Source organism: Lissotriton helveticus, chromosome 1_1 (genome assembly GCF_964261635.1).
Source record: "Lissotriton helveticus chromosome 1_1, aLisHel1.1, whole genome shotgun sequence".
Taxonomy (NCBI): domain Eukaryota; kingdom Metazoa; phylum Chordata; class Amphibia; order Caudata; family Salamandridae; genus Lissotriton; species Lissotriton helveticus.
The window spans coordinates 1149260563-1149275422 of record NC_136057.1 but is presented as its reverse complement, the minus strand read 5'-3'; positions in this window follow the sequence as shown (position 1 = coordinate 1149275422).

Here is a 14860-nt window from a genome sequence, read left to right as displayed (position 1 = left end):
CAGGGAGGGGGGAGTGGCCCCTTGGACAAGGGCCTTTGCTTCCCCCAAATCTGGATTGTATATTAAGTCTTTCTGCCCCCCCTGGGGGGCATATGTGGGCAAAAGCCCATGACCTCCCTGGGGGGGGGGGCAGACGGCACACTAGCACCTGGGATTATTATTTATTTTAAAACGTTGGGGAGGGGGTTGCCCGAAATAGGCATGCCAATGCCCCCACTCCCTCTAAATCAAAAGGGACAGTCTTTCTGCCCGATGGGAGTTATTACCACTTGGTCAGAAATCCCACTAGACACCAGTTTTTTTAAATTTATATAAAAGAGAGGTGGGGGCTGCCCATAATGAGAATCACTAACTAAATATCGATGGACACAATATGGACTACCCAAAATATCGAGGCCAAAATATCGACGGACAAAATATCGAATTCCTATCTACAAACAGGTAAGTACCAAAATATCGAGTCCAAAATATCGTTTATGTATATATACATTGTAAAAATATCGAATTTGTTAAAAATAATGTAAAATAAATAAATTATTAAAAATAAATAGCTAAAATATAGTTAAAAATACTTAAATTACCTTAAAATTATTAAATAATTAATTTAACTTATAAACAAAAAAATATATAATCATATCTGTTAAAACATATATATATATATATATAAACATAATAATAATAAAAAATACACAATATTATTACCGTAGGATAGCGTAGGGGTAAAAATTACTATTCCCACTCCTGGAAGTGCAACAGTAGGGAAAGCGTTGGATAGCGTAGGGGTAAAATTACTATTCCCACTCCAGTAAGTGCAACAGTAGGGAAAGCGTTGGATAGCATAGGGGTAAAAATTACTATTCCCACTCCAGAGAGTGCAACAGTAGGGAAGGCGTTGGATAGCGTAGGGGTAAAAAATACTATTCCAACTCCAGTGAGTGCAACAGTATGGAAAGCGTTGGGTAGCGTAGGGGTAAAAATTACTATTCCCACTCCAGAGAGTGCAACAGTAGGGAAGGCGTTGGATAGCGTAGGGGTAAAAATTACTATTCCAACATCAGTGAGTGCAACAGTAGGGAAAGCATTGGATAGCGTAGGGGTAAAAGTTACTATTCCCACTCCAGTGAGTGCAACAGTAGGGAAAGCGTTGGATAGCGTAGAGGTAAAAATTACTATTCCCACTCCAGAGAGTGCAACAGTAGGGAAGGCGTTGGATAGCGTAGGGGTAAAAATTACTATTCCTACTCCAGTAATTGCAACAGCAGGGAAAGGGTTGGATGGCGTAGGGGTAAAAATTACTATTCCAACTCCAGTGAGTGCAACAGTAGGGAAAGCGTTGGATAGCGTAGGGGTAAAAATTACTATTCCCACTCCAGAGAGTGCAACAGTAGGGAAAGCGTTGGATGGCGTAAGGGTAAAAATTACTATTCCAACTCCAGTGAGTGCAACAGTAGGGAAAGCGTTGGATAGCGTAGGGGTAAAAATTACTATTCCCACTCCAGTGAATGCAACAGTAGGGAAAGCGTTGGATAGCGTAGGGGTAAAAATTACTATTCCCACTCCAGAGAGTGCAACAGTAGGGAAAGCGTTGGATAGCGTAGGGGTGAAAATGACTATTCCCACTCCAGTGAGTGCAACAGTAGGGAAAGCGTTGGATAGCGTAGGGGTAAAAATTACTATTCACACTCAAGAGAGTGCAACAGTAGGGAAAGCGTTGGATAGCGTAGGGGTAAACATTACTATTCCCACTCCAGAGAGTGCAACAGTAGGGAAGGCGTTGGATAGCGTAGGGGTAAAAATTACTATTCCAACTCCAGTGAGTGCAACAGTAGGGAAAGCATTGGATAGCGTAGGGGTAAAAATTACTATTCCCACTCCAGTGAGTGCAACAGTAGGGAAAGCGTTGGATAGCGTAGGGGTAAAAATTACTATTCCAACTCCAGTGAGTGCAACAGTAGGGAAAGCGTTGTATAGCGTAGCGGTAAAAATGACTATTCCCACTCCAGAGAGTGCAACAGTAGGGAAGGCGTTGGATAGCGCCGGGGTAAAAATTACAATTCCTACTCCAGTAAGTGCAACAGTAGGGAAAGCGTTGGATAGCGTAGGGGTAAAAATTACTATTACCACTCCAGAGAGTGCAACAGTAGGGAAAGCGTTGGATAGCATAGGGGTAAATTGTAATATCCCCACTCTAGTGAAAATAAATTAATATAAATCACATATTTTAAATTAATCAATTAATACATTTTAATTGCCAATTAAGAATTAATTATTTACCAATTAAAAATTATTTAACAATTAATTCTAAATAAATACCAATTAATTAACATGTTTAATTAATTATATTAAATTACTTCCCACCCTATTCCCCAATAAACCCACAACCCGCTAATAAAAATAAAATAATATTATTCACATAATTATCAATTAATCAATTATTAAAAATAAATTATCCATTAACAATTAATTAATTACCAATTAAAAAATAATTGACAATTTATTCTAAATAGATATCAATTAATTAATTAACATGTTTAATTAATTATAATTAAATTACTTCCCACCCTATTCCCCTATAAACCCACAACCCGCTTCTAAAAATAAAATAATATTATTCATATAATTATCAATTAATCAATTAATAAAACTTAATTATCAATTAACAATTAATTAATTACCAATTATAAATTAATTGACAATTTATTCAAAATAAATACCAATTAATTAATTAACATGTTCAATTAATTATAATTAAATTACTTCCCACCCTACTCCCCTAAAAACCCACAACCCGCTACTAAAAATAAAATGATATTATTCACATAATTATCAATTAATCAATTAATAAAAATTAATTATCAATTAACAATTAATTAATTACCAATTAAAAATTAATTGACAATATATTCAAAATAAATACCAATTAATTAATTAACATATTTAATTAATTATAATTAAATTACTTCCCACCCTATTCCCCTATAAACCCACAACCCGCTACAGAATTAAATTACGCAAAAATTAAATAACATAAAATTAATTGCTTACAATAAATTACAAATAAATATACACTTTTCACACATAAACTAACATATAAAACACTTAAAAAAATTCGATATTATTAAAAAGTCGATAATTTTAATTACCTATATTATGTACTTCGATATTTTGACTGTCTATATTTTTTAATTCGATATTACAGTACTTACCTTCAAAACGATATTTTGGATGTCTATATTCTGTCCAGTCGATATTTTGTCCATTCTATATTTTGGACTCGATATTTAGGTTACTCGATATTTTGGAATCGATATTTAGACCATTTACCGTGGACAATAGCCCTGATCTGACTCCTGGGGGCAAAAAGCCCACTAGGCACCAGGGACAATTTTGTTTTCTCAGTGTAGGGGTGGGGGCTGCCCAGAATGGACTTGCTAATGCCCCCACCCTCCCATAAAAAATTGCCACAGTTTTTCTGCCCTCAGGGGGGCATAGTGTGGCAATAGCCCCCGATCTGCCCTCCCCAGGCAAATTTGAGGTTTGGAGTAGATTTTGGGTAGGGAAACTTTGGATGATCCACAATAAGCCACACCTCCCTGGACTTTCCTGGGTCTCTAGTTTCCAGAAATTTCTGGATTTGGTTGGTTTCCTTGTTTGGCCGCCAAGCCCGTAACGAAAAACTCAGGTGACTCCCCCAAACCAGGTCTTTTTTGTGTTCGATAATTTTGAAGTCTCCACAATAGGTTTTGGTCCATTTCCGGTCACAGGAACTTGGCCTTCCCACACAAGTGAGGTACCATTTTTATTGAGAGACTTGGAGAATTGCTGATTGGGTGTAGATTTGTAGCTCCCGCAGATTGCAAAACTTCCCATTACAGAAATGTGATGAAAATGTGTTTTGTTTTGACAAAGTTTGAGGTTTGCAATGGATTCTGGATAACAGAACCTGGTGAAATCCCCACCAGTCACCCCATGCTGGATTCCCTCGGGTGAAATGTATTAGCTTGCTAGGTTCCCCAAGTTGCCGGCTGAGCAATGGTCCATAATCCACAGCTTAGCACAATGAAAAAATATTCAGTTTTCAGTGAAAAAATGTGATGTGTCCATGTTGCATTTCTGCAGTTTCCTGTCAAAGCCACCAGGCCACCCACGCAAGTGAGGTACCATTTTTATTGGAAGACTTAGGAGAATGCTGGACAGGGTTACGTTTGTGGCTCCCCGCAGATTCAAAAACGTTCCATCCCAGAAATATGAGGATTTTTGTTTTTTTTACAACGTTTGATGTTTGCAAGAGATTCTGGGTAACAGAACCTGGTGACAGTCCCGCAAGTCACCCTTTCCTAGATTACCCTGTGTGTCTAGTTTTCCTAGGTGCCAGCAGAGCTAGCGTCTGAAATCCACAGCTAGGCACATTGCAAAAAAGTTCAGTTTTCAATGGAGAAATGTGATGTGTCAAGTACTATTTTTTTCAGGAGACTTGGAGAAATGCAGGGTGGGTATAAGTTTGTGGCTCCTTGCAGATTCTAGAACTTTCCATCACAGAAATGTTATGAAAATATGTTTTATTACAAAGTTTGAGGTTTGCAAGGGATTTTAGGATATCAGAACCTAGTGAGAGCCACACAAGTCACCCCATTCTGTATTCCCCTGAGTGTCTAGTTTTAACAAATGAATGGGCTTGCCAGGTTTCCCTAGGTGCTATCTGAGCTAGGGTCCAAACTCCACAGCTAGGCACATTTAGGGCCAGTTCTCACTGGAAAAATGTGGTTTATCAATGTTGCTTTTTGGGCCGTTTTCTGTCGTGGGCACTAGGCCAACCCACTCAAGTGAGGGACCATTTTCTTCAGAAGGCTTAGTGGAACACAGAATAGTAGACTTTCTATGCATTTTTGCCTTCTGAATGTAGGAAAGACAGTATGTAAAATAGAAATCATTTTAAAAAATGTGCTCCAATTCACATGCTAGTATGAGTATCCACAAATTCGGAGATGTGCAATATTTAGGAAAAGTGACTATTAAAAAGTCAGCCTTCATCTGACTGAACCTCCAGTAGGCCAATTAGCATTAGCTTGTTGGCAGATGTTGTTGCTAGTGCTTCCTATAATGAGGTGTACAAATGGATCACGGAACAGGCCTTTTCACAAAAGATCTGGAAGTAAGTGATGTGACACATGAGCTCATAAAGGGAGGTCAGGGATGGATTGGGATCTTCTTTAACTTTAAACGAACCAGGGTGAGGCCTGCCCAATCATAGTTTAGTGTAAACGGAGACCTTGGGAAGTGTTTCCTTTTGTACTCTAGTCTCTCTGTAACCAGTGTGGCGCCAGTCCAGTGGGAGGGGTATCTTGTCCCAGAATCAGTTTGTTGTAGCTGAAGAGAAGGGTGCTGCTCATTCCCATGATAGTCATGCAAGCTCAAATCAGGGGCAGGAAGATTCTGCGATGTTGGATAGTGGATTGTGCGATAGTTTGCAGTAACGCAAACATGATGTGCTACAAAAGTAGGAAGGGTTCCCTGGATACTTTTTTCCCATTTGGTTAAGGAGTGTCTAGGAGCCACCATGACCCACCAGCTAGGGAATATAAAATGACCTCTGTGCAGGAACTACTTTGCCCTCGTTGTGCCCTTTGATCACTAGCTAACAAAGATGAATCCTAAGGACCCATTTGTGGTGCCTATACATTGTACTTACATTATGTGCATTTCAATAAATATAAATTAAAATAAAAAGGATTTTTGTTTCACTGCACATTCTGCCATTATTTTCCAGAGTCTCCCAGAGCCTTGTTAAGCCAATATTTGTCTGCAGTGTTAACAGTTTTGAAGAGATAAGACTGCTCTGCTAATTTTATTGAAAAAAAGGCGAGTCAGAGAATGCTGTTAGCAATAATGTTCCTCACAACTTTATTGTACAAGAACTATTAAGCATGCAGGGGTATTTTTTATGACGCAAATCAGTGGCAACTCTGGTGTACTCCACAGATTTCATTCAAGAAACAGTCTAACTAAATTTTTAAAAGAGCGGGACATTACTGTTTGAGAAATATATCTGTTTAAAGCTATGCAAAAGGTTCAGAACCATTATTAGTCTGCAGCTAAGGAAAACCTAAAATCCCAGGCTGTGATGAAGCAGAAAAAAAGCCTGAGCAACTAGTTTGCCCCGATGGAATTTAAGGAAAACCATGTGATTAATATTCTGAATCAAAGCACATCTGTACCCTTTGTATCCAAGGCAGAATTTCATTTTTGCCAGATATTTAGATTGGCCTGTAGAGATGCCTTGCAAATGTCAAAACACAAGTAAAACAAGGAAATTCGAGGAAAATATATTGTGAGATAAAACAAAAACCATGAGTGATAGAGCAAGTCATCATTTAAGTGATTCAGGAAATAAGCTTCAATAAAAGAATAGAAATAAACAACATTTAACATTGAAATAGCAAAACAATTCGTTTGGAATGGAAGAAACATGTTTAAAAAATAGAATTTTATAACAACTGTGAACTCTTTAAAGTGGAAGGGAATGTTATCCATAAGGAGCTAAGGACTAATGACGTATCAGAGAGTTTTAATTGCATCTCAATTCAGTGCCTCTGATCTCTTTCGCTTACATTTGTATCCTGAGGACATTAGCTGTCTGTCTTTCAGTTATGTCACTTCTGTGCCTATGAACCTCGCTGTCCTTTACTTTTGCCACCCCTTGAAGCCTCCTTCTATCTGTCATTCATCTCTGTGTTTCTAACTCACAGAGGTTAGAGAGAGATAAGTTCACACTCATGGAGTTTGAGAGGCAGAGATTTAGTAAAACATTTGAGTGACAGTCAGGGGTAAACTGATAGGCAAACATATAGCAACTTGGAACATTTTTATGGGTGAGAAAAATGTAGAGTGCAAAAGATAGAGAGAGGTGACTGAAAGAGAGTAAAACAGAGAAAAAAGAAGGAGAAAAACATAAGTTGCAAATTACAGAGTTTGTCTTGAGATCAGAAGAATAGTGGTGTGAACAAGTTGGAGTTGCAAATAGCTGAGGGGGCTGGAGTGACCAAAAATGACCTCAAAGGTATAAATGCAAAAGTGAGACAGAGATCAGTACAGAAAATAGACTCACTAAGAGGAGAACGAGAGAGAGAAAAGGGCAAGATACATGCAAAGAGAGAGAGTTGACAAAAATAAGAGTTACAGAGTGTTAGAAATGGGATCTCTGGTTGGCTAAAACTTGGGCCAAAGCCAGGCAGAGACCACCACTCTAGTGAGGGCAAAGGAGTTACACGTGAAGGATAACACATGCTCACCCCCTTGGTAGCTTGGCACAAGCAGTTAGGCTTATCCCGGAGGCCATGTGTAAAGCATTTGCACACGCACACAGCAACAACATCCCAGGCACACTACAAAAGGGACTCCACACAAGGTTATATCAAAAATAGCCTTTGTATTCTCATAACACATTAGAATAGTAAACACATAATATACATGGTGCCACCTGGCACTAGGTCCTATTTACAAGGGATTATATACACCTGACAGGGCCCACTGGATCATCACCAAGTGAACCTATTAAAAGTAAAACATATCATGAACGTTCAACCAGTAATCACTGGTAACCACTGTACTCAGCATCAGCCTGTAACATAAACTACATTATGCACAGTATCACATTAGGCGCGAATTACATTCGGCGCCAACCCCACCAGCATAAACACATTATGCAATCATCTCGTAAGTCTAAACGCATTAGACCCTAACCTCCTAAGCATACTCACATTACGAAATAATCTCAGTGGAACATAATCTCACTGGCATAAACCATAATAGGCAAAACAACGTCATAATCATAAAAAACACATTTAGGGGTATAAAACATGGTGCGTAAATCATACTACATGAATCACATTTCCTAGCACCACATAACTCACATTAGCACATAGTCTCCTAAGAAAGACCATAGTAGAGGCATACATCACATTATGGCCTGGAGCCCTACAAGCCTAACAGTTCCCCATGCCAACTGGCCATCTCAAAAGGGGCTCAAATGCCCTATGTCCAAAAGACAGGGCATGCTGCCAATGCAGCAGTATCCATGTGCGCACTTTGCGCTGGGGCAGGAGTGCATCTCACTCCTATCTCTCACAATGCCCCCAAAAGAATGATGTCCTAAACGTGACAGCTGGCACTAAGTGCTGTGCAGCTGTGCATGAAACTTGGGCCTTTGCACCTTGGTGCCCTCGGGTTCCCTCTCTGGCCCTCTCTAGCAAGAAGGCTGCCCAATTATTGCAGCTGCCCGCTACGGTGGTGCAGCTGTGAATTCACAAACAGGCCCTCTGCTCTGGGGCTCTCTGAAAACAAATATGCCCCTCAAGTACTGGCACTATTCGTGTATGGGGGAGCCCCAATCACTGGGCTCCTCCGTGTGCCTAAGACAAAGAAAATGCCCCCGTCGTTGGAGCGGCCCGCCCTCTGGCGGGTCCGCTCAGGAACTCCAAACTGGCCCTGGGCCTCGGTGGGCACAATTACTGCTCGAGGGAAAAGACCCCCCCCCACTCACCAGGGCTGCAGGACAGGCCTCCTCAGGTCTCCACTCTACACTGGAGGCCGGCACTCCGCTCCTCTCCCTCGCTGGGGCGGCTTCCGTGGCGTTCTCTCATGCGGCGGGGGCAGGCACCGACAATGTGCCTTGTGCCCCCTCCATCTCCTTTACCATGGGTGGCTGGACACGGGCTCTCCTTCCCACCGGGGAGCTCTGTCTTCTCTTCCAGGCACAGATTCTGCATTATGCCCCGCCCACAGACAGGCACTGCAGCGGCCTGACTTTCTTTCTGCTGCTCACCTGGGCAGTGGCGACTCTCCTCCACCCTGCAAAGTGCGGGGTGGGCACCCACCACTTCAAAGATGCCCGATGTGGGGTGGCACCCGCTATTCAAACAAAAAAACAGGCAACATGCGGGATGGGCACCTGTCATTAAAGGATAGCGGGAGAGCGGGGTGGGCACCCGCTCTCCAATACCCAAAGGCCATAAGGACATCCAAATGCGGGGTGGGCTCCCGTCAAGCAAATAAAGGTATCAGCAGGGTGGGCACCCGCAATGTTCCCAAAGAATGCGGGGTGGGCACCCGCCCTTAAAATAAAGAAATAAGCGGGGTGGGCACCCGCATAGCTCGGCATTGATAGGGGGGTAATCCCCACGTCGGGATTCTCTCCCAACAAGCTGCAGCTCAGCACTGCAGTGAAAAGCAGAAGAGCTCCTTCCTCCTGGGGGAAATACAAATAGCGCACTTCAGGGCCTAGGAGTCCCAGCTCCTCTAGGAAAAGTCCATGAGAGGTTCAGGGCATAGCTGGACCCAGGGAGGCCAGCACACAGGGCCCTCCAGCAGGTAGGCAGCCCCCATGGCGGTTCCTCCTGGGCCCCAACCGCAGCAAGCCCCCACGAGTACAGGAACAAGAAGTGAACATTTTCCTGGGGTCACAGCCCATATATTTATATTAGATAATCCCTTTATGTCACTGCACAGGGCTTGGGGATACCAGTGAGAACTGGTTTAGAGGGGATTTGGAGCACTTTGTTTTGCTCAGCTCCTCTCCCCTTTGTCAGATGGGGGCTCAGTGATCAGACACACCACAGGGGGTGTAGCCAGGATTGTGGAGGGAAGGCACAGCCCTATTTGAGGTCCCAGATGCAACTCCTACCTCCCATCTGCATGCAGATCTCTCTATTCATCACTGGGCTTACTCACCCTGTCTCCAGAAGCCACCCACACCCCTCAGCTCCTGTTAATCACACGCCAGGCATGCAATTCACATCAGGCAGGCAGACACACAGCACCCAGAAATGCCAACTTCTAAAAGTGGCATTTCTCCACCAATCACCATAAATCTGCACACACCACTGCGCAGCATTTATCCTCACAAGTTCATACATACTAAACTCGTCCCTGCACTCCTCTCATACCAGGAATTATCATAGACACACAAATCCCCCAATCATTCCTATGGGAGGGCAAGCCAATCTCACCACACGCACTCAGAGAGCGCACACACACATTACACTGGGCCACAGTGCTAAAGTGCATAAAGGCCTAAAATCACTACTACCATGTCAGAGCTTAAGCACAAAGTTCAGGGGTGAACCTGCCAAAAGGGCCAAGTCCAACACAGAGGTATGAAAAAAGATCAGAGGCACAGAGGTGAAAGGTGAAAGATTAGACATGACAGTAAAAGAAGTGTAAATCAAAAGGTATAGTACAGCAAGCATTTGTAAAAGAAGTAGGCATGTTTTGCATTTAACTGTTAAAAGCCATACCAATGTGCTTTGCCAGTTCCTGTTTGTGTGTGTGAATGTGGTGTGTATGAGTTTAAATGTAGGTGTTTTTCTGAAGATGAAAATGTATATGTGTGTAAGATGCAGTTTATATGTGAGTGCATGTCTAAATAGCTGCACTTTACATTTTTTGTGTTTGATTATCAGATCAAGATCAGATCAAAGATAGCTTTATTCGGTATTTTGACAAAAAACCATAAAAGCGCACACAAAGCAAAAATACATACATGAAACACACACATTAGCTTTACATTTAAATGACCCATTACAAATTGCATAGTAATAAAATCAGGGCATATAAAAACAATTGTTAAAATACATATAAATAGGGAAATTCATAAGGAAATTCATAAAAAGTTATACAATTCATAGGGTTTCGAGGGACCATGTGGTCATTGCAGCGTATGTATTATTTGATGTAGTTATGCACAAGATAATACATTTTACGATCACGGTCACAAGTCATAGTTATTAGACCAAAGTCCCTCTACATTTTACAGCAAATGTCAAAAATTTGATCGACACGATGATGGTGAGTTCATCTTGCATCATGTACAGTCTGAGCAGTGCAGGTTTACATTTTCTCAAACCCCAAGATTTTAAAATAGGTATCAGATATCTTTTTCTACCCCACTGGTAATACTTGCAAAAAAAGATGCAGTGTACATTTGACTGGGTAGATATATCATCACATGGACATTTTATCAAATTAGCAGACCAATCATTAGGAGCAGGGAACGATATTAACCTATAAAAACAATCAGTCCTCATTCGTGTAAGAAGCATTCTATGGTAGCACGAAAAGGCTGGTGCCAGATAAGGATGGAGGCCCAAACCGTGGAGAATACGACGGTGGGCTACAATTGTACTCTTATTCCCATCTAAGTACCACCTCCTCTCCTCCAGTAAGTCGAGGCATGCCACTTTTAAAGCTTTTTTAGTTATTCGTGTGCATGAGGTGGGATTTAGATAGAGATCTGGTTGACCAACAGAGTTCAGAAATTTTTTAACATAGGCTAACCATGGGAGCTTTCTAGAAGCGGATTGGTTTAAACAGTCTTGGATTACTTCCCTGCTAAAAATTGAATCCTCACATGTCCAAATCTTATACCACAGCATAACTGGGGCTATCTTTATCAAATCGGTGATATGAACTCTATCTAGTTCATTATGGCATATGGTCGTGGAAGTGGATCGTGGGACTGATAGCAGGTACCTGAAAAATGCGTTTTCCGCTGTTTGTATTTGGGTGCAATCTGCCAACCCCCAAATACCAGCCCCGTATATAGCTGTGGAGACACATTTAGCTGCATAGATCTTAAGCAGTATATCTACAGGTTTCCCGCCCAATCTTTTGGCAAATTGTTTAACTGCACCTATCGTGCGAGAAAAGGCCAAATTACGAGAAGTAATTGCTGTTGTCCATGTGCCCTATTATTAAAAGTGATGCCTAAGTAAGAGAATGTTTTAGTCGTGGCTATCTTTGTATGGTTTACAAAGGTTTTGCAGTCTAATTTTGAGTTATTTCTAGAGGTGCAACACATTGTAAAAGTTTTTCCAACATTGATTTTTAATCCTCTAGTGCTCATAAAGGTTGAAAATCCCGTTAAAGCCCTCTGGAGGCCCAACTGTGTGCGAGCCATAATCACAGCATCGTCAGCATATAATAATAGTGGGACTGAGAGACCATTTATTTTGGGGTAGTCCACTTCTAAGTCAGATAAAAAGACTGCTACCTCGTTAATATATAAATTAAAAAGGAATGGCGCAAGGATGCAGCCCTGTCGAACACCCTTTTCTATGGGAAATTTTCTAGTTCGCTCTCCGTTTTTGCCATATCTAACCGTGGCACCTGCATCTCTATATAATTCCTGTATAAAAGATAGAATGTGCAAGTCTATTCCCATTTTAATCAAGGTTTTCCATAACACTCTATGATCCAGGCAATCAAAGGCCGAAGTTAGATCGACGAATGTTAGGAACAGGTTCCCTTTTTTTACTCCAATATATTTACTCATTATTAGGGTCAAGTTTAATCCCTGCTCTACTGTACCTAGGCCGGTCTTGAAGCCGTATTGGAATTTCGAAAGAATCCCATTACTTTTGGTCCAGGCTTGTAGTTTAGTTAACAACACTCTGCCTGCTACTTTCATCAGAGTGTCTAGCAGGGAAATGGGACGATAGCATTTTGGGTCCTGCCTGTCCCCTTTCTTAAATATTGGGATTACTATGGCTTCATGCCATGTGTCGGGAAAACCTGTTTTACTGTAGGCATTTATTACATTTGCAAGCAAGGGGGCCCATAGATCGACGTTCTCTTTAAATAAGTCAATAGGGACTCCATCTGGGCCAGGGGCCTTTAGATTAGCACTCTGGGAAATTGCTTGCTCAACCTCTAATGGGGTAATAAGTACATTTAGTGGGAAACTATCTTGAATTGATAGAAGTTCAGCCTGCCCATTAATAAGATCACCTTGTGGTGCCATGGAAGAATTTAGCATTACTAGTGAATTGCTCTTGTACAGGGACGTGAAATAGCTGACCCATATGTCTTCTGTTATGGCTACCTCCATTGAGTCTGTCTTACTGTCAGAAAAGAAAGGGGCGTTAATTTCTCTCCAGAAAGAAATGTTATCCCGTGAAGCACTTGCCTTTATCAATGCTTCCCAGGCGTTGTTTTTCAATTCTTCCTGCCTACCTCGTAGTGTCTGCTTATAGGCTCGCCTGGCGGCCTTAACTGAGCCAGTGTCTTTTGGCACACTCTTTAATGCCTGTAAAAGAACTTTGTGGGCTTTAGTACAGGCAGAGTTGAACCAGCCAAGTAATCTTCTTTCCTCGCCTTCCTTTTGTTTTTTAGTTAGCTTCTCGTTTATAATGGCCACTATCTTGCCATAAGCCGCTATGATCAGCTGGGGATTAGAGCAATGTTCCAGACAAGTAGTGAAATGTTGCACTTCTTTATGGATTAAGTCCTCCAAGAATTTTTTGGAGTCAATCTTAGCCCATTTGATGGCGTATCCGTTTTTCCTAGCTAAGGAGAGAGAGTGACAGTGAAGTATATCGGATATGCTTGTAATATGGCTCCCACAATTTCCTACAGAGATACTAGTACTGATTGGGAAGTGGTCACTCATTGCCAAGTCTTCAGTATCAAACCCCAACACGCAGCCTTGGTTATTATTGGACACTAAAATAAAATCTATTACGGTACCTGCCCCTCGTCCATGGAAAGTTGTTTGAAATGCTACAGAAGGTTCACAGAGTTCATTGGCGAAACCCAAATCCCAATCGTGCATGAGTTGATTTAACATATTGCCAAAAATAGAATGTTCAAAATGTGTGGTGGGATCCCCTCTTAGATTAAATATGCCACAATTTTTTGTCTCACTGTAGGGGCATAAATGGCAGTTAAAATCTCCAGCTGTGAGGATACAATCTGCGTCCCCAACGCCTCTCTTTAACATTGCAATTAAATTAACTAATAATGCTTTCAGATCTTCTTTTGGCACGTTATTATATATATTAATCAGGAAAAGGCTCCGCCCTTGTGCTTTAATCGCAAGTCCCTGTAGCGATTTACATACTCCTGTTTTAAGTCCTCCCCCCTCATTTGTGATCACTTTTAGATTGCACAAATTTGAAACAAAAATACACAAACCACCAGAGCCTCTGCCTCGATTTCCCTGTGTGGATGGAATAAAGAAGGTGCTGAAGCCCTCTATATGGGTCTCCTCCTGATCCCAGCACTCCTGAAGACAGATTATGTCCAGATTTTTCATAAAGGTTAGAAATAGCTGGTCCCTTGATTTTTTAGCTAGCCCTGCAATATTCCAGGATGTTATTTTTAAACTGGTTTTGCCCCCATTCTGTACACAGTCTTCAGCCTGCGGGATTAAAGTGTCAGTGCCCACTACACTGTGTACTATATCTTTTTGGGTTTGTATGGTCTCTAACGGACTTAGATGTATACTCAGATTATCAGATTTTTCAGAGACTGGGAATCCTTCCGATGTTAAACCCATGACTAATTGATGTGAGAACTGCTGGTCCGGGAGCACTATCTCCCAATCAAGGGCGTCAGCTGTTTTCTCCGGGGGCGAAATAGTATTACCATGGATCTGGGGGTCATTGTACATTTGAACTGAGTGATCTAGAACCAGATAAGTGGGACATAGCATAGCTGGCTGATGGACCCCTTGTTCCCCTATTATTAGCGTTGTTGGTCAATCGACCATATCTAAACAGTCGAACCTGTTCCTTGTGGGGAAGCCCCTCCAGTATTCAGGATTTAGCTCTTCTCTTCTTGGTAACCAGGGGCGAGCATCCCATCCTCTAGACCAGTGATTATTACTGTTCCTGTTTCTATTTCTATTGAAATGCCCCACCTGTGTCCAAGGCCAGTCCTGGCCTTCCTCCCAACTGGAAGATTCGCCGTAATTAAAAGTGTTTAAAGGTGGATAGAAGAAGGAAAGACGCTGTACATCAATCCCCCCCCTTTTCTCCAGAGCTGGCCAGGAAGAGATATAGTCAACTGTGGAGGGGTCATCACA